The sequence below is a fragment of the Pongo pygmaeus genome, chromosome 22, assembly GCF_028885625.2.
Source record: "Pongo pygmaeus isolate AG05252 chromosome 22, NHGRI_mPonPyg2-v2.0_pri, whole genome shotgun sequence".
Classification (NCBI taxonomy): Eukaryota; Metazoa; Chordata; class Mammalia; order Primates; family Hominidae; genus Pongo; species Pongo pygmaeus.
This window is the reverse complement of record NC_072395.2, coordinates 49374809-49395316: the sequence shown is the minus strand read 5'-3', so window position 1 is coordinate 49395316 and position 20508 is coordinate 49374809. Positions and strand designations below refer to the sequence as shown.

The following is a 20508-nucleotide window of genomic DNA, read 5'->3' as shown; positions in this document are numbered from 1 at the left end:
AAAAGGTCTTTGCAGATGTAATCAAGTTAAGATGAGGTCACACTGGCGGAGTGGAGGCCCCAATCCACTGGTCAGTGTCCTTATGAGAAGAGGGAAATTTGGACACATAGACCCACAGAAGGAAGACGGCCACGTGAAGGCAGAGGCAGAGATTAGAAAGATGCAGCGACAGGCCGAGGAGGACCAGAAAACTTTAGCAGCCAGGGAGGGGCAAGGAAGGATCCTCCCTGGGGGCCTCAGAGGGAGCACAGCCCTGCCAACATCTTGATTTGGGACTTCCAGACTCCAGAGCTGTGAGAGAATACATTACTATTGCTACAAACCACATAGCTCGTGGTCATTTGTTACAGGGCCCTAGAAAACAAAAATGCTGTCTCTGATGGCTGTGGCTCTGGCATCTGTACTCCATGCCCTGGCACCGTGACTCTGCACTGGGTGAGCACTGATCTGAGTGCTGGGCTGAGTGCTTGGAAGGAACAGAGAAGATGCTCTCATCAGTGGCATGTCCCCTGCTCTGGCAGCAAGAAAGACTTGACTGGACAATAGGTTGTGGGTATTTTTGTTTTTCGGTTTTGTTTTTTGTTTTTTGTTTTTTTTTAGACAGGGTCTCACTCTGTTGCCCAGGCCGGAGTGCAGTGGCGTGATCTCAGCTCACTGCAACCTCTACCTGCTGGGTTCAAAAGATTCTCCTGCCTCAGCCTCCCAAGTAGCTGGGACTACAGGCATGTGCCACCACGCCGGGCTAATTTTTGTATTTTTAGTAGTGATGAGGTTTCGTCTGTTGGCCAGGCTGTTCTCAAACTCCTGACCTCAGGTGATCCACCCGCCTAGGCCTCCCAAGTGCTGAGATTACAGGCAAGAGCTACCACGTCTGGCTAATTTTTTGTATTTTTAGTAGAGACAGGGTTTCACCATGTTGGCCAGTCTGGTCTCCTAACCTCAAGTGATCCACCCACTTCAGCCTCCCAAAGTGAGGACAATTGGTTTTTGTTGCAGTAACAAATGAGATGAGGAAATGAGAACATATAGAACAGATTTTCACATTTTATTTTCTGCACTACCATATGGTTCACATCCTTTCAATGAGAGCGTAATAATGCAGTTACTTCGTATGATTAAAAAGACAAGAAAGAGTCTTAAACAGAAAATAATTAGCTACATCCAGCTAAAAATGGGGTGTGTAACCAACGTAGATGACCCCTTCCTGTTCTGCAGCTGCAGTGGGTGAGGTCCTCGTGGTGTGAAGTGGTGGATGTGAAAAACCAGCATCTGAACCCACGGCTTGTCTGTCTCTGGACATGGGTGAGAAACCAGAGAAGCTGACGGCTTTTCACTGAAAATAACTGGGAGATAAATAGTTCCGAAGGAAAAAGAAAAATAGGTTTTACTAGCAGGGAAGTTGCATTAGTTGGAGTTTTGACCTTCTCCTGTGAGAAGGACTCCCACAGGTCCTGATTTGTACCTCTGTAATAGGGCCTCTCAGAAATGCCCTGGTATTCCCATTAATTGTGTGCCTGATAGTCGCCCTTTCTCTGTTCTGGGTAAATTGGGACAGAGACTATATCTTGTCTTTATACCACTCCCCAACAGCATTTTCCAAATGGGTCACTGGAGTTCAATACACATTTGTTCAATTTAACACCACATTTATTGAATTAGAGTCCTATAAGCAGAAGTGTAAATTTTTGTTGTTGCTGTTGTTGTTTGTTTGTTTGTTTTGAGACAGAGTCTTGCTCTGTCACCCAGGCTGGAGTTCAGTGGCATGATCTTGGCTCACTACAACCACCGCCTCCTGGATTCAAGGGACTCCCCACCTCAGCCTTCCAAGTAGCTGGGATTACAGGCACCTGCCATCATGCCTGGCTAATTTTTGTATTTTTGTAGAGACGGGGTTTCACCATGTTGGACAGGCTGGTCTTGAACTCCTGACCTCAGGTGATCCACCCGCCTTGGCCTCCCAAAGTGCTGGGATTACAGGCATGAGCTACCATGCCTGGCCAGAAGTATGAACTTTTTTTAGCATTTGATGAGATGAAATTTGCAATGTCAACTTATTTTTGAAATGTTCTGAATTTTGAAATTTGAAAAAGAGGTAGAATTTGCAAAGCACAGGAATAAGTGGACTGAAGATCACTTTCAGACCAGAAACTGAAACTTTGGGGTAATTATATTAGTCAGAGTTCTCCCCAGTAACAAAACCAACAGGGCGTGCGCGTGTGTGCGCGTGCATGTGTGTGTGCGTGTGTGTGTGCGCGTGTGTGTGTGCGCATGTGTGCGCGCACGTGTGCGCGCGTGTGCGTGCGTGTGCGCGTGTGTGTGCGTGTGTGTGTGTGTGTGTAAGTGGAGAGAGATTTATTTTACGGAATTGACATATAATTGTGGAGCCATAGTGAGTCCCAAATCTGATGGGGTAGGCAACAGTCTAGAGGCTCAGGGAAGAGTTGCAATTGACGCCCAAAGGCCATCTGCAGGCAGAATTCTTTCTTGCTCAAAGAGGTCAGAAGTTGTTCTATTCCTGCCTTCAACTCATTGGGTGAGCCCCACCCACGTTAGGGAGAGCCATCTGCTTTACTTCAACTTGGCTGATTTAAATGTTGATCTCCTCCCAAAAACCCTCATGAAAACATCCAAAATAACAGCTTACCAAATATCTGAGCACCATGGCCTAGCCAAGTTGCCCTGTAAAATTAATCACAGCAATTCTCTGGATCCCTGTATCCTCAGGGTACACCTTGAGCTCTGTTGCACAGGACTGTACCCAACATTGCCTGAAATTTAACATTTTTAGTCCCTGCCTACTAAATATGCATGGCGAGTCTTGTCATTGCAACAAAAGCTGTGCCCACATGTTTCTCTACACCCTCTTAGGAGCTGGATTTGCCCAGGCCGGAGAACCACTGATGTAGGCTGTCTAACTCTGCAGTAATGTTGCCAAAAGATTGGCAGCATCAAGGAGGTGAACTTCGCAGGTTTTGATGTTCAGACTTCACATGGATATGGTTGTTGTCTAATGCAAGGGTTGGCAAACTTTTACGGTAAAGGGCCAGATAGTAAGTCTTTTAGGCTTTGGGACTCTATGGCCTTTGTTAGAACTACTCAGCACTATAGTGGTGGGATGAAAACAAACAAATGAATCTGGCTGTGTTCCAACAAAACTTTATTTAATGGACACTGAAATTTGAATTTCATATAATTTTCACATCATCAGATATTCTTCTTTTAATTTTTTTTAACCATTTAAAGTGTAAAGACCAGGCCAGGCGTGGTGGCTCATGCCTGTAATCCCAGAACTTTGGGAGGCCGAGGTGGGTGGATCACTTGAGGTCAGGAGTTCGAGACCAGCCTGGCCAACTTGAACAAACCCTGTCTCTACTAAAAATACTAAAATTAGCCAAGCGTGGTGGGGCACGCCTGTAATTCCAGCTACTTCAGAGGTGAGGCAGGAGAATCGCTTGAACCCAGAAAGTGGAGGTTGCGGTGAGCTGAGATTCCACCACTGCACGCCAGCCTGGGTGACAGAGTGAGACTCTGTCTCAAAAAAACTAAAACAAAATAAAGTAAAATAGAATGTAAAACCATTCTTAGCTCAAGGACAATCAGAATTTAACTTTCCTGTCTTATCTCTCACCAATGTACTGTGTGTCCAGCTAAGAACTGAACAAAATCTTCAATGAGCATTCATTTAACTGAACCAAATTGGGAACTGAGCAAATACAGTGCTTTTCGAACTTTTTGTTTTTAGCAGAAACTTTTTGGAATTCAAATCTGATGGAAACCTCAATGTCTGAAACAAATGTAGTACTTTGTTGGTAAAATTTTATTTCACAAGTTCAGATTTATAATACTTATACCTTTTGATGAATACAGAAATTGAGAGGAAGTTCCAGATGGCTGTGTCAAGATGCTCTTTGCTTAAACTGATCCAGATGCTTGAGAGAGGAGAACGAGAGGGAAGGTTCTGTTTTGAAGCAGAACCATGGACAATATCTAACGGTCGCTTGTATTCTTATTCATAACTATAAAAGTCAGGCAAGAAGCATCAAAGCTTTACAATAAATGACAAACATAATATCAGCATGTCTCAAGCTGTTTATCCACAACTGGCTCTTTTGGCTGTGATAAGGGCGTGTTATAGCTGTATTCCCGCAACTTTATGTAAGTGGAGAAAATCAAGTCTGAATTTTTAATAGATCCATACAAGAGGTACAAACTTCCTAGCCACTGGTATAGTTGCAATAATTGCAAACTCCCTGGTGGAAATGCTGGGAGAACTTTGATTCCCAGGTGAGCACAAAGAGAAGGGAAAACGGCCGGGTCCGGTGGCTTACGCCTGTAATCCCAGCACTTTGGGAGGCCGAGGCAGGTAGATCACCTGAGGTCAGGAGTTCGAGACCAGCCTGGCCAACATAGTGTAACCCCGTCTCTACTAAAAAATACAAAAATTAGCCTGGCATGGTGGTGCACACCTGTAATCCCAGCTACTCAGAAGGCTGAGACAGGAGAATCACTTGAACCTGGGAGGCGGAGGTTGCAGTGAGCCGAGATCGCGCCAATGCACTCCAGCCTGGGTGACAGAGCGAGACTCTGTCTCAAAAAAAAAAAAAAAAAAAAAAGAGACAGTAAAAGGGAAACCCAGCTTAGCACACAGGTGGGCGCTGTGTGTATTTTTAGTATCCGAGTGTCCTGTTCTTATTACAGTTTTGTAAATAGAAATTTTTTTTTTTTTTTTTTTGAGATGGAGTCTCGCTCTGTCGCCCAGGCTGGACTGCAATGGTGTGATCTTGGCTCACTACAACCTCCACCTCCCAGATTTAAGTGATTCTCCTGCCTCAGACTCCTAAGTAGCTGGGATTACATGCGCCCGCCACCATGCCCAGCCAATTTTTGTATTTTTAGTAGAGACAGGGTTTCACCAGGTTGGCCAGGATGGTCTCGAACTCCTGACCTCAGGTGATCCACCCGCCTCAGCCTCCCAAAGTGCTGGGATTACAGGTGTGAGCCACCAGGCCCGGCCACTTCATTACTTTTTTAAGGCTGAATCACGTCCCATGATATGGATACATCATATTTGATTTATCCATTCACCCATCGATGGACATTGAGTTGTTTCAACCTTTTGGCTACTGTGAATAATGCTGCTATGAGCACTGGGGTACAAAGACTGTTTGAGTCTCTGCGTTCAGTCTTTTGGGCATGTATCCAGCAGCGGAATTGCTGGGCCACGTAGTAGTTCTGTGCTAAATTTTTGGAAGAACCTTCCTACTGTTTCCATAGTCGGTGCACCATTTTACATCCCCAATAGTGCAAAAGCGTTTCAATTTCTCCACACAGTCACCAACACTTGTTGTTTTCAAGGGTTTTGGTTTTTGATACAGGCTATCCTAACAGGTATGAAGTGGGAAAATTTTTAAATGAGATTTGAGTTGAGCATTTATTGCCCTTGAAACACTTTCAATTCGCTCTGAGTGAACTTAGGGTTCAGCAGATCACAGTGGGAAGACCCGGTGCCGGGTTTGCACTGTAAGAGTAAGCAAGCCTTCCTTAACTTCATTCCAAGAAAATGAGGGAAGTGGTTGATTTCAAGCTGGAGGCAAGGCAAGAGAAGGAAACAGCTATATCTCAGTGCAGAAACCAGCCACCCCCTCCTCAGGACCAGGTTAAATGAGGACTCATTCCTCCCCTTCTCCGCCTTCTCCTCTCCTCTCTTGCCACGCCCTCCTCTTCCCTCCGTCTCTCTACACACACACACACACACACACACACACACTCACACTCACAATAAGACTTTATTTCCCCTTCTCTCTTCAGGGGCACAGCTCCAACATACTGCAAGAGATTATCTCAGTTTAAGATATTTTAAATTAATACCAGTTTGGGATGAGTGGAGTTTAATTCAGGCAGACTCATCTACAAACCAATTGAAACCATCATTGCTTCTAGCGCACCCTGGAAACACCTGCAGTGGGCTTTGCCCCTGCCTGCCTCTTCCCCACCACAGCACGGCCATGGGGCTCTGCTTGCCCAGCCCTTGCAACCTACCCATGGCTCTGTAAGGCTGGCCACTGTCCCAACTCCAGCCTCACTCCAGCTCCCATGAGGCTGCTAATATTCTTCCCCCATGACAGCAGTGATGCTTTCTGCTCTGAAGGAAGAAAACTTCCCTCCAAATATCATGAAGCTGTGATGGGTCTTTTGTCTCCCAGCTACGCCTTCTGATCCTGTTAAGAACTTGTAGACTGGGTGCAGTGGCTCATACCTGTAATCACAGCACTTTGGGAGGCTGAGGCAGGAGGATCACTTGAGCCCAGGAGTTTGAGACCAGCCTGGGCAACATGAGAAACCCTGTCTCTACAAAAAAATAAAAATAAATAAATAAAAATAAGCCAGGCATGGTGGTGTGAACCTGTGGTCCCAGGTACTTGGGGAGGCTGAGATGGGACGATTGCTTGAGCCCGGGAGGTCAAGGCTGCAGCGAGCAGAGGTCGTGCCACTGCACTCCAGCCTGAGCGAAAAAGTTAGACCCTGTTTCAATTTTAAAAAAGAAAGAAAGAAAGAACTCATATCAAATATCCCAGGGGCCAGACTGAGGGGCTGCTTGTATTAAATATATCTCCCTACCTCACCCTAGCAGTTCCTCTCACCCACTGAGGTGCCAGGGCAGAGTGACCCTAGCTCAGGATGACTTCTCTGCCTCCCCAGCCACAGAGGGCTTATGACCCCTTCTCATTCTTGTCCCCAGAGGGCATGTCCCTGAGGACTCAAACTTCCCCTCAGATGCACCCAAGGGGCTTGAAGCCTCACAAACAGGGCTCCCTGTGACTGGCATGTGAGTTGGAAGGTAATAGATATCCCCACCTCAGCTGGCTTTAACAAAAAGAAAAATGTGTTCTGTCACTGAGCTGAAGTCCTGAGCTAGGACAGCTCCAGGGTAGGTTGATTCAGTGGCTCAACAATACCTTCAAGGATTCAGGCTTTTCCATCTTTCTACCAGCATCCTCAGAGTTTGGCTTGGTCCCCAGGATAGCTCCCTAAGGCTCAAATGGCTGCCGCATTGCCAGTCATCACATTCAGAAATGGTGCTATCCTGTTGAAGGAAAAAGTGGTCCTTTGTCTTCTTTGTTCCTCTTTTTAAGAGCAAAGAAGCTTTACCCGGCAGCCCCCTGGACAGTCCCTCCAATCTCATTGGCCCTGATGGCATCACATGACCAAGTGCCACAAATCACTGCAGAGGGATGGGATGGGACCACCATGATTTTGTGTTTTTCCAGATATCTCCTGAGACACAGGCAAGTAGATTCCTGAGCAAAAATGGGATTCTGTAAACAAGGAGGAAGAGGAGCGGCAGCAGAGTTTGTGAGGTGATGGGCAAACTACGCCACCACTTTTACCTTTAGGGTCACCCCTTGGCATCAATCATGTACTTGCTTTGTTGTTATGTTTTTCATTCTTTTCCTTTTTTACATAAGAAATATAGAAAGACTTTCTTGTTCTAAATAATGTATTCAATACAAAAGTATGTGCGGTAAAAATATGAAAGGTGCCCTTCTCCATCCTCCCCAATTTCACTTCCCTCCCCAGGAGGAACCTCTGGCTCTTTTTCCACGTGTTCTCCTCCAGTCCCCCTTCAGCCGTGTGCATACATACATATGTTCACAGGCATACACAGATATGTTCACACGCATACACATATATGTCCACACACATCTGTGTGCTTTAATTTTTACACAGATGGTGTCTTGTTCTGCTACTGACCTTTTCCCGCTCAACTCTGAGTACATACGGATCCAATTCATCCATTGTAATGGCTGAATATTATTCCGGAGAGTGGATATTCTATTGTCTTGTATTTTAACTAGCTTTTCAATCATGTGCCTTATCTCCCCAAGTAAATCATAAACATCCTGAGAGCATGCCATACTTTTTCTATCTCCAAACACTTAATACAGTATTCTTCTACAAAATGAAAGTCAATTAATAGTTATTGTTGGAAAGATTCCCTCTCCCTTACCACATAAATCTTCTCTTAGCACTTCTGACTGCCTCAGGTGAAGCCCTCCCTCAGCTCGTAGAAGGGACACAGCACCACAGTCTATCAGTTTGTCACTCTTCTGTCAGTTTGGCAAGTCAACCTCCTAGCATGGGAGAGTTGTTAATTTCCCACTGTTCCTTTGGCGATGTCTTCTAGGCTTAGGATGGCACAGCACCTCCCTCTCCCTGAGCTAGTCATCAATTTAGAGCACTCAGTTACCTGCAAAGTTAGACATTATCTCTTTGTTCTGCTCACATAGGAGCATCAGGGCAGAGTCATTAACAGTCAGCACTTCCTGGAGATCCATTTCAAGGGCTACTAATGGTGTTCACAGACTGTTGAGCTGGAACAGTTATCCACATGCCTAGACACACACTCTTAATAACCCTTTGAGGTGTCTTGAGGCAGTCACAGCTACATAAAATAGATTACAAATAAACCTATTCTAGACCCTTTGGTAGGGAGAAATTACTTCAATATGAGGCTATCACCTCAAAACAGACCAATCAAACTTAGAACTGGGGTAAACTTCTCAGGGTAACCACTCTCCAGGCAGATGTTGGCATCAACCTGCTGATAACATCAGTGAATATCATCTTAGGTCTTGGTGTGGCTTCTTGTACATCTGAATCTGCTGGGCTTCCTGTAGTAGCTAAGAAAAAAATTACCATTGTACAGGAGGAAAGAAAGGAAACACATGGCTCACAGATGTGCTCCCTGTAGCAGGGAGGACTCTCGAAGTATGGGCCAGACAGGAAACCTAGAATGATGGAAGAAAAATCAGGCACTAGGAATGAGACTGAAATTAGTTTATGTTCCTCAGCTGATTGCACACAAGAGGAAACTTTTTGTTCAATCATTTAAACTACTATTGATTATGGAAAAATTCTGGTCCCTGTTACTAAGACATCTACAATTGAATTGGTAAAATCCACATAGGAAAATTGGACAATGACACAAGGCAATATGGGATCTGGTCTAAGTAAACAGCTATTATGGGTTCAGAAGGACAACCCATGGAGATGGCAACGTTGTGCTTCCAAACAGGGCTGGTAATCTGCTTCAACACACCGTGAAAAGGGTGTGCTTAACTACACCTGCTCACTTAGAAAAAAACACAAACATTTCCCTCTGGGAACCCAGCCTGAATTTGTTTGCTGACTCGCATGCCTCTACGTGTGTCTTCACCTGTTGGGGTTGGAGGCTCCCCGGCCTGCCTCCCTCTGTGTTTCTGCCACTTCCCTTATCTTGAAATAGCCATGATCATTGGAGAACTAGGTTTCCCTTCTCCCCTCTTCTACATCCACCACCAACTCACATTAATTTGTTCAGGACAAACATTGCTGGCAATAGAGAAGATAGAATCAGAAGAAAACACATCTACCTCTTATTAAAAGGGTTAAGAGGGTTCTTAATAAGTAGGCCAGGGCTTGACCTGAAGGATTTTGCTAACGGCTACTGTACAAGATCCAACCTCCTGCCCTTTACTGGCATCCCCAACACCCCATGTGGGTTTTTCTGTAGCCAAATATTTTTCCAGACCAACACTGGATTATATGGCTGCAGACCTTGGGATTCAAAAGGGAAAGATGAAACCTTCACAGCAACTTGGAGTTTCTTTCAAGGGGAATTTTCATTACAGAATGTTTTGTTTTAACTGGTAATTAAAGGTGGGTGAAACACTCCTGTAGTAAGGGGTTTTCCTCCTCTCCAACCTGTCCCTCCAAGAGAAACAGGCACAGGCAGGGTCACGAGGCCTGCCCTCCTCTCTAGAGGTAACTGCTCCTGAGAGTTTATGGTCTGGTCCACTTCAGTTTCTCATGTGTCACCTTTCTAGGGGCTGCAAGGCCCAGAGATCTGGACACAGGCCAAGAAGTCAAGAACTGTTGAAGCCGCAGTCTCCACTCTCCTACTGACACCAGAGACCACCCAGCCCAGCCAAACCATATGGCCTCGTTTTCCTGATGTATGAGGTGGGTAGAATGCTTTTCCCCCAAAAGAGGACTCCAAGGGATCAATTAGTTAAAATCTGTAAACATGTAGCATTATAATTATGATTCCAGTTTCTAGTCAAAACGGAACTGGCCAAAAGGAAAGAAAATACTGACACTGCCTCTGAGGGCAGCTGCCACTGCTTTTCTGGTATTTCCAGTCTGGCGGGTGGAAGAATGTCTTGGATCAGCTCAGCGCTTGACTGGCCCAGAGCTATGCCTGCCCCATTTGAGGATAAGGAGGCCAAAAACCCAACTGAGCCCTGGACATAACTGGGCAGTGGGAGTTTACACCATTTGCTGTAGCAAAGGCTGGACCTTTCAATGGGTTACAGCGTGTCTATGGTAGGGCCCTAAACCTTCAGGCTGTTTAGGGATTGACAGGTTGTGTAGGTGGCCAGTAAACAGACTTTTGGTTTCTAAGGTGTCAGTCTAAAAGCAATGCTGCTGGGCCGGGCGCAGGTGGCTCACGTCTGCAATCCCAGCACTTTGGGAGGCCCAGGTGGGTGGATTACGAGGTCAGGAGTTCGAGACTAGCCTGGTCAATACGGTGAAACCCCGTCTCTACTAAAAATACAAAAATTAGCTGGGTGTGGTCACGTATGCCTACAGTCCCAGCTACTCGGGAGGCCGATGCAGAAGAATCACTTGAAGCCGGGAGGCGGAGGTTGCAGTGAGCAGAGATTGCGCCACTGCACTCCAGCCTGGTGACAGAGTGAGACCCAGTCTCAAAAATAAAAAAAATAATAAATAAATAAATAAATAAAAGCAATGCTACTAAGACATCTGCGGTTGTCAGGGAGAAAGAATTTCTGTGTGGAACCGGTAGCACTCCTTCTCAACAGGGACTCTGCCCCCAACCATATGTATCTTCTCCGTGGGAGTCCTTCAATAAATGCCTCAGCCAACAACCACCGCTCCCCTTCTCTGGGCCAAAAATTTTCATCTCATTCTAACTCCTTCTTCCCTGCAGCCAACACCACCTCCAAACATCTACCCTTCTCCTAATTTAGCCCAAAGCAACACAAACAGCCACTCCGGCTTTCCATTCCCAGTTGCGTTCTCCAGCGTGTGGTTTCCGGTCTGAGCTGCTCCCAAGATGGCGGACACCGGAAGTGCCTTCACGGCAGGTGGGTGGCCATCTCCACCTGTAGCGCCAGGGCAGCCTCCTGCTCAACCAAAGAGAGTCAGAACCTAACACAATACACGCCACAGTCGTGCCCCGGGCCAGGTGGAGACAGGATAATAATTTGACACTGTTTAAACTAGTGGTTTTTATATATTCGTTCAATATTTACCTAGAGGAAAGGCTGAGTACTCTAAATAAATAAAGGCCCAGCAAGAAGAAAGGGCCGGGGGAAGCAGCCTCAGCGGCTTCTTTACCTCCAGAGAATTCATTTTTTGCCTCAAACTTGCAGCCTCCTCTCAGCAAAACAAAAGCCCCACAATTAAGGATGCCTACCGACCCACAGGACAATGTCCTGAAGCCAGCCCCTCGAGGTATAACCCCTTACTCCAGAACCTTCCATCTCCCAAACTGCTTCCCCCAAGGGGAGTGCTAAAAAAGACCATTGTCTCTCCAACTTGCGACTGTTTTCAGTGATGTTGCAGACATTCAGCTGGCCCACCCTGGCTAACAGAAACCTTGGTGTTTTCTTCCCAAGTGCAATGGCCTCAGTGCTCCGGTGTCCTTGTAGAGGGTGGCTCTGTGCTTGCTTGCCCTCTGCCCACTACTCCTGGCTATCCGGGGCCCCCCAGTGCATCTGTCAGATAGGCCATGACATAGAAGGACTGCGTGCTCTATGGGTCTTTATAAGCTTCATTCCGGCTTCCTACCCTAATGCTCTTTTCAAATCCCCTTGGTCGTCTCTCCCAGCTTTACAGTGCTGTTAATGATGCCCGATAGGATTGTGAAGGATTTCCACCTGTCCTTAAACTTCACCCTCTGCTTCCTTCATCATTTCCATGAAGGCAACTTGAGCTGCCTGGAAAGTAGCTTTTTGACACTTGGCATAATATTCTTCGTTGGTCTCTTTAGGGCGAGTCTAGAACAATCACTCAAACACCTTTTACCCATAACTGCGAGTCAAAACTGTTCCCTAGAACATGAAATGAGTGGCAGAAAGGAAGATCACAGTGGAGTAAACAGTGCATTTTGCAGAACACAACTCAGGACAGCACTGAAAATACTCTTCGGCCAAGAGCATTTGTAATATAGTGTAATGTGCTAAGGGCTCCAAAGACAATCTCCTTCCGCAGCTCTCCCTGACTGAGAGCACAGAGTGTGATATGTATGTGTGTGTGCGTGTATACACATATATGTGTGTATATTTTTATTGATGTGTATATATGTGGTAATTATATACAACTTTTAAGAAAAGTATTTCTGAGACCAGTGGTATCATAATGAATCAGCACTGTGCAGGGTGGAATTAAACAGGAAATGTGTGTGTCCGGTTTGTAGATGTTAACAGTGCTACTGGTTCCCAAGACACAAGACACTCCCTCTACTTATGAACCAGGGCCGGGCAACCTTTTTCTTTTTTTGAGATGGAGTCTCACTCTGTCACCCAAGCTGGAGTGCAGTGGCACAATCTCAGCTCACTGCAACCTCTGCCTCCCGGTTTCAAATGATTCTCCTGCCTCAGCCTCCCAAGTAGCTGGGATTACAGGTGCGTGCCACCACACCCAGCTAATTTTTGTATTTTTAGTAGAGACGGGACTCCACCACGTTGGCCAGGCTGGTCTCGAACTTCTGACCTTAGGTGATCCACCCACCTTGGCCTTTCAAAGTGCTGGGATTACAGGTGTGAGCCACCACCTCCAGTCAACCATTTTTTTATTGAAGTAACCGGACCCAATTTCCTTCCCTCTCATTCCATTTTCACATAGTAATTAAACACTCAAGTGGTTGTCTCTGGGCTTTCTCACCTGGTGATGGCCACGATCCCTGGAAGCCTTGGGTCCTCTGCCACATGTTTCTCTGGGTTTTATGGGGTCCCCAAGGCTCATCACTAAAAGATATACACAGCCATGGGTTGAGAGCACACTGGGAGTTGTGTGTTTTTTCCTTGTTGATGTCCCTTGAGCTTGAGGGCAACTACTATTTTGTGCAGCCGCTTGTGTCAGGTTATGTCTTTGGCTGACTGTTATTTGCTGCCATTTCCTGTAGCGCTTTTTTTTTAAGAGGGGGCATCTCATTCTGTTGCCCAGGCTAGAGTGCAGTGGTGTGATCATAGCTCACTGCAGCCTTGAGCTCCTGGGCTCAAGCAGCCCTTCTCCCTCAGCCTCCTGAGTAGCTAGAACTACAGGTACACACCACCATGCTCAGGTAATTTTTTATTTTTATTTTTTTAGAGACAGGGTCTTGCTATGTTGCCCAGGCTGGTCTCAAACTCCTGGCCTCAAGGCATCCTTCTGCCTTGGCCTCCCAAAGCACTGGGATTGTAGGTGTGAGGCACTGTACCTGGCCTCTTGTAACTCTTGATACTCTGCAATAGATACCTTGCTCCATATTAAATTGATACAATTTTACTTTTTAAAAAGTCAGACCACATAAAAGGGTGTGAAGTTAAAAATGAAAGTCCTCCCCGACCTTGACCCTTGGCTCCACCCCGCAGAGGTGATCGCTGTGAACAGCTTTTTGTGCAGCCCTCAGAAGGTCTCTCTGTCTCTCTGCATGACGGAAATGCATTTGTTCTTTTTTTTTTTTTTTGTTTTGAGACGGAGTCTTGGTCTTTCACCCAGGCTGCAGTGAAGTGGTCCCATCTCGGCTCACTGCAACCTCTGCCCCCTGGGTTCAAACGATTCTCCTGCCTCAGCCTCTCAAGTAGCTGGGATTACAGACATCCACCACCACACCCAGCTAATTTTTGTATTTTTAGTACAGATGGGGCTTTGCCATGTTGGTCAGGCTGGTCTTGAACTTCTGACCTCAGGTGACCCACCTGCCTTGGCCTCCCAAAGTGCTGGGATTACAGGCATGACCCACCGTACCTGACTGCATTTGTTCTTGTTTACACAAATAGGATCATGCTGTACACACTGCACTTCAACTTGCTTCCTTCACTTAACATTGTGTCTTGGAACTCTTTGCATATTAGTAACTGCAGAAGCATTTAATCTTTTAATGGTGCGTACTAATCTGTATGGATGTACTGTAGTTACGTAACTAATCTCTTATAAAGGACATTTAGATTTTCTCCAGTTTTATTCTCTCAGAAAGAGCCAGAGAGTATTGAATCCTGTATTATTTATGTCTTTGCTTACTTTAGGAGTATAACTGGGGGATGAATTTCTAGCAGAGAAATAGCTGAGTTGAAGAGTATTCACAGTTTACATTTTGATAGATATTACCAAATGGCTATCCAAAAAAGGCACTGACAGTATGCTAGTGTAACAGGGCATTTTTCAGAGAAGACAAAAGCCAGCTCAAAGTTATCCATAAATGGAAGTCCACAGTGCCTTACACCTCCCCTCCATCCAAGCCGGCTGGCTTTGGGTGGATCAAACCAGGAAGGGGTTAACAATGGACCTCTCTGTGTGTTTCTCTTCTGAAGCTAAATATGTCAGACTTGGGCAATTCTGAGTGGTTTTGCATTTTCTTTTCACTGTAACCACCTGAGATCCTCTTGTCCCAAAGTCAATGCTAGGCTGATTGTCTATACATTGGGCAGGCGAGCTGCTGGGAGTGGCAATGGTGGAATCTCTGAGCCTTTGCAGAAATGTTAGGTTCTGGTGAGCTGCTGACTGTGAGTTCAGAGGCTGGGACTCCCCGAGGTGTTCTGTTCTTAGGATTTCTTTTTACCTCTCCAGTCATCCTGTCCTTTACCATCAAAGTGCTCCTGTTCTTCAGCCCTTTCTTAGCTGTTTGGTCTACTAGAACATTTATTCAGGAGTGTGATGGCTTCATTGTCCTGGAATTGCCTCCTCCAGCAGCTCGGGGTGGGCTCTCTGCGGTGCTTCAAAAGCTATCTGGGCTGAAGGACTATTTTTTTAAAAATTCCAATCTATTATGGACCAATACTTTTGTAAAATACTAAAAGAATTGAATTACTGGAAAAATGAAATATGAAACAAAGACATATGAAATACAATACTGATTTCTTTTTATTAGATTTAGCAGACGTAAAACTGTTTAAATTTGTTATACAAGTTTTGAGATACTTATTCTCCATTTCTGTTCTCATATAGTGGAGATTGGTAAAAGTTTGAGCAGCATTGCTCTAAGCACGTCTCTGGAAGCTTCATGGGCTTCCTTTTGGCCCTAAAGCTTGTATTGTTTTGCTGAAAAAGTGATTCTCACCCAGCAGGGAAAGTCTTCCAGATTTTCAGCCAGGGAGGGCCTGGGTCAATGCCCAGGGTTAACACTGGGCTTGGCTTCAAGCTCAGGGCCCAGTCCTATCAGCCCAGATTTTCTTTTCCACACAGCTTTTCCTGTCTCTGGGAGCAGTGACTCATGGGTACAGGGTACCATGATCTGCTGTCTTCAAATCAGAAGATGTCATACTCTTTCCTTCAAGTTTTACTTCTTATTTCATTGAAGTCAACATCAGCCTTCCTATCAGGGTTACCATCTCTTCTCTATAACCCACTGCAGACTAGTCACGAGTTACACACAAAATGTGAAATTTGGGGATGTGGATAAAAGGGAAGCAATTGTTTTCTATCAAGCCATTAAAACTTTTAAGTTTCCTTTTTAAATAATTGTACACTTCATGAGATACTTCAGATAGGTCTTAACACAGAGAAAGAATGAGCCACAACCCCCTAAAATATGAGGTGGTTAAAAAATCTTTTGTCTTTAAAGGGGGTGAATTATTTCCATTTTAAATCCTTGGAGAAAATTGGCTTTTAGATTGCCTTTCGGAACCTGAAGTAGCGGATCACAGCGGCATCTAGTGGAAGTTAGTGGTATAACAGTTGGCATAGACTAAGCAGAAAAAGCAAATACAGTAATTTCAAAATATTGTATTTTTTTCTTGTTTTTAACTTTTTTCTGAGACAGGCTTGAGTGCAATGGCATGATCATAATTCTCTGCAGCCTCAAACTTCTAGGCTCAAGTGATCCTTTTACCTCAGCCTCACAAATAGCTGGGACTACAGGCGTGCACCACCATGCCCAGGTAATTTTTTAATTTTTACATATAGATGGGATTTTGCTATGTTGTCCAAGCTGGTCTTGAACTCCCGGCTTCAGGTGATCCTCCCACTTTGGCCTCCCAAAGTGCTGGTATTACAAGCACGAGCCACCACATTTGGCCTTTTTAACATTTTTGAAGTTAGGGTGTGACATACTAGATAGCATGTCATAATTTAATGAATTTATTTTATTTATCAGTGATACTACATCTTACAATTGATGGCATCTTAATTTCATCAAAATATAATTTTTCATATAAAACTTTGTAGGATGCCATTCATTCAGTAATTCAGTAATATTTATTGAGCATCTACTTATAACTGGAAGCTAATGACTTACTGTATGTATTATATTCATTGCATATATTTTAGTTGCATTATATTCAAAACTCTTGATTGTAATGCATAATGTAGACATTTATACATTAATGCATTGATATTAATCAGACCTAACTCCATTAATTTAAAAATCCATTCTTGGCTGGTGTATTAGTTCATTTTCATGCTGCTGATAAAGACATATCTGAGTCTGGGCAATTTACAAAGGAAAGAGATTTAATGGAAAACTCATAGTTCCATATGGCTGGGGAAGCTTCACAATCATAGTGGAAAGCAAAGAGGGCAAGTCATGTCTTACATGGATGGCGACAGGCAAAGAGAGCTTGTGCAGGGAAACTCCCATTTTTAAAACCATCAGATCTCTATCATAAGAACAACATGAGAAAGACCCGGCCCGGTGATTCAATTACCTCCCACTGGGTCCCTCCCACAACACATGGGAATTCAAGATTAGATTTGGGTGGGGACACAGCCAAACCATATTAGCTGGGCATAGCGGCTCACACCTGTAATCCTAACACTTTGGGAGGGCAAGGCAGGCGGATCACTTGAGGCCAGGAGCTCAAGACCAGCCTGGCCAACGTGGTGAAACCCTGTCTCTACTAAAAATACAAAAATTAGCCTGGGATGGTGGTGCACACCTGTCATCTCAGCTACTTGGGAGGCTGAGGCAGGAGAATCACTTGAACCTAGGAGGCAGAGGTTGCAGTGAGCCAAGATTGTGCCACTGCACTCCAGCCTGGGCGAAAGAGTGAGACTCTATCTCAAAAAACAAAAAAATCCATTCTTGTCTAAACCCAGTAGCTCTCAAGCTGGCTGCATGTTAGAACTGTCTGTACAGTTTTCTAAACCATCAGTTCTCAGACCACACCTCTCAGAGATCTGAATTAATTGGTCTAGGAGTGGGGTCCATTCATTAAGAATTTTTCAAAGCTTCCCAAGTGATCTAATGTGTAGCCTGGGTTGAGAACATTTTCCTTCCTTTAGGTCAGGTGGATTCAAGATTACATAGGTGTTTTAGCAGTTGGGAAATATGTGTTTGGTTTTATAGTAGACAACTCATATTTTTTATGAATGCAAAGAAACTCTATCTATTAAAGCATTAGTGGATAACACTGAAACCATGATATTTAAGGAAATATTGGCTCCTAAAGACATCTATGTCAAATACTGAACAATTTGCATTTGATTCTTACACACCCAACATTATTTGAAGTGAACACCATAGTAAGATCAGGAATGCTGATGAAGTGTAAAACAGTAGCTGTAAAGTTTACAAGATGTCTCAGTAACATGAAGCCTCTCAAGTGATGTCTATGCACCAAAATAAAGCAATCTAAGATATCATTTCCTCAGAATATCCTTTTCATGGCTGAAAGTGAACTCTGCTAATTTCAGGACTGACCCCAAGCATACTACAGAGATGGCATAATGCTCTTGACCCCCTAGCTGGTCCAGTAGTATAATGTGATACCACATCAGACCTCAACAGGCATAAGAATAGTATTTCATGGGAGCCAGCTTGCAGAAGAAAGGACCCTGTTCATTTCTGCGCCCTACCTCTTGCTAACTTTGTAATCTTGGACAAGTTACTAAACTCATCAAATCTGTTGTTTCCCGGTATGCACAATTCGGATAATAATTCTAAGGTTCAGCTATTGTGGATGTTGGAGTTAACATAGGTAAAAACATGCTACACCTCATGATGGTTCCCTCTGACTGCTTTTGGCTCATTGTGGTGTGTTACAGAATATTCAAGAAAGAATAGCACCATTAACCCCTTCCATCCTGCCTCTTCCAACCTCTACAAACTAGTGTGCAGGGTTTGGGCACTGGGTCTATGTTTAAACAATGGCTTAACGCCTTTTGGGTTCCTTGGATTTGATTTAAAAAAAAAAAAAATGGGCTTTTCAAATTCATAAGACTTTCCATCCAGTGTTTCCTTGTGGCCTAGTAACAAGATCCTAAAATACATTTACTTTTATCTCCCTCCTGCCATCAAAAACAACCCCTCTCGAGGGCCAGGGGCTGGCTGGGAGCCTGGGGTGTGTTCAGCTAGAGAAAACCATGGGCCCTTTAATTTAGGGCCAGGCTGCTGAAAAGAGAGACTAACAGAGCCTCCCAGTCAGCACCCATCACTGGGTTGAACGTGTGAGTTTAGAGTCAGGGGGTGGCGTACCAGTCAAAGCAGCAGAATATCTAGAAGAAAAACAGTAGGAAGGAGATCTTCAAGGAGGAAATTTAGGAGCTTTTGGGCTTGTTCCCTAAAGCCCATAAGTTCCAGTTCAGTTTCATAGTCTCAGGCCCAAATGTCCTACTGACTTCAGGGGGACCTTGTCTGTGCTCTTTGAATGTGACCCGCCCTGGGTCAGATGACCATCTCCATGTCCCAAAGGTCAGATTTTACCCAGTTTCTACCACTCACACTAGTGTAACCCAATCATGGTTTCACTTTTCTAAAAAAAAAAAAAAAAAAGTCAGATATTGACTGAAACTCCCATTAATAATATATTTTAATGCCCTGCAGATGTGGCAATATAAACAGGCAGTTTTCTTTGCTTTTCATGTTGCTGATATAAACCGGGCAGATACATTTCATGCAAATGGGGCTTGACGTGGATGAAATCTTTCAGCCCTCAGATAAGCCATCATCCTTTTCTCTTCCAAGGCAGAGAAGGAAAGATGAGGGTGACATTGAAGGGTTCAGGATGTGGCAGGCCATTAGCCAGGCAGACAGCAACCACATCGCCGAGAAGATCTGCGGCTGAGCTGCGCCCCCCAGGTGTTAGCTGGGCCACCTTGGGCGGCTGATTTAAGCTCTCCGAGTTTGCTTTCTCATCATTAAATGCGATCTAATCATACCCCCTGCATAGGGTTCTGTGCAGATGAAATGAAATGATGTAAATGGAGTGGCTGGCACAGTGATAGCGAGTCTTATTAAAATATAAGGTGGTGCCTATTTGAAACTCAAAAGTAAACATGAAAAAGAATCGGCAACTTCCTACTGAAAGTGGGTTGACTTTGTAAAAAGAAAAGAAAATATGTAAGCAAAGAGGGAGCTAAAGAATGGAATGTATCAGCTGGGCACTGTGACGTGCGCCTATAATCCCAGCACTTTGGGAGGCCGAGGCGGGTGGATCACTTGAGGCAAGGAGTTCAAGATCAGCCTGACCAGCATGGCGAAACCTTGTCTCTACTAAAAATACTAAAATTAGCCAGGCATGGTGGCACAAACCTGTGATCCCAGCTACTAGGGAGGTTGAAGCAGGAGAATTGCTTGAACCCGGGAGGTGGAGGTTGTAGTGAGCCAAGATTGCACCACTGCACTCCAGCCTGGGCAACAGAACAAGACTCTGTCTAAATTTAAAATAAAATTTAAAAAAAATGAATGGAATGTGTCTCCTTCCTGGGAAATTATCCTCCAGACCCTGTGGTTGGTCAGCAGGACGTGTCACTGTCCGAGGCATCACTGTTATTCGGGCTGCAGTAACAGGTCCGAGGCTGCAAAGTCTGAGGTGGCCTCGTGCCCAGCCTGACCTCAGGCGAGCTCCCGGCTGAGAGGGCAGGTATGGGGAAGCCCAACCCAGCCCTCCCAATGTTTCATTTCATTGCCCACTCCCTGATTTCTGCTGGGTCTGGTGTTAGGCTCCTGGATATGGGGCCGTGTGCTAACTTGCCATAAACAGACTAAAAAGGGGGAACTTTGCAGCTAAGCCAAGTCAAACACCACGTTGAAAACCTAGCCTGAGTTGCCCCAGGGTGTTTCCAAAAGCAAAGCAAACATTATAAATGAACAACATGCTCTAATTCTTCACCTCGTGGGACTCGCATTGGAAGACAGGTAGACTCTGTGTGCGCGGCTGGGGCAGGCTTCTGGGCCCAGTACTGCTCCCGGGGTTGCTCCGGAGGCTCCCTGATTTTCTCCACCAGCCCCCTGATGTTGTGAAAATGTTGCTCATCATCAGGAGATGACAGCAGCCCTGGTGGCAGCATTGATCATCTAAGGAG

At 45.0% G+C, this 20508-nt stretch overlaps 1 protein-coding gene across 1 annotated transcript in view; it reads left to right on the top strand.

Annotated features, from left to right (window-relative positions):
• CLDN14 (claudin 14) overlaps window positions 1-20508 on the top strand; it is an 87386-nt gene that overhangs the window by 28420 nt on the left and 38458 nt on the right. The window contains exon 2 of the mRNA XM_054468405.2: window positions 9867-10002. The gene's annotated coding sequence lies outside the window, so the exon portion shown is untranslated. The remainder of the gene's footprint in view (window positions 1-9866; window positions 10003-20508) is intronic.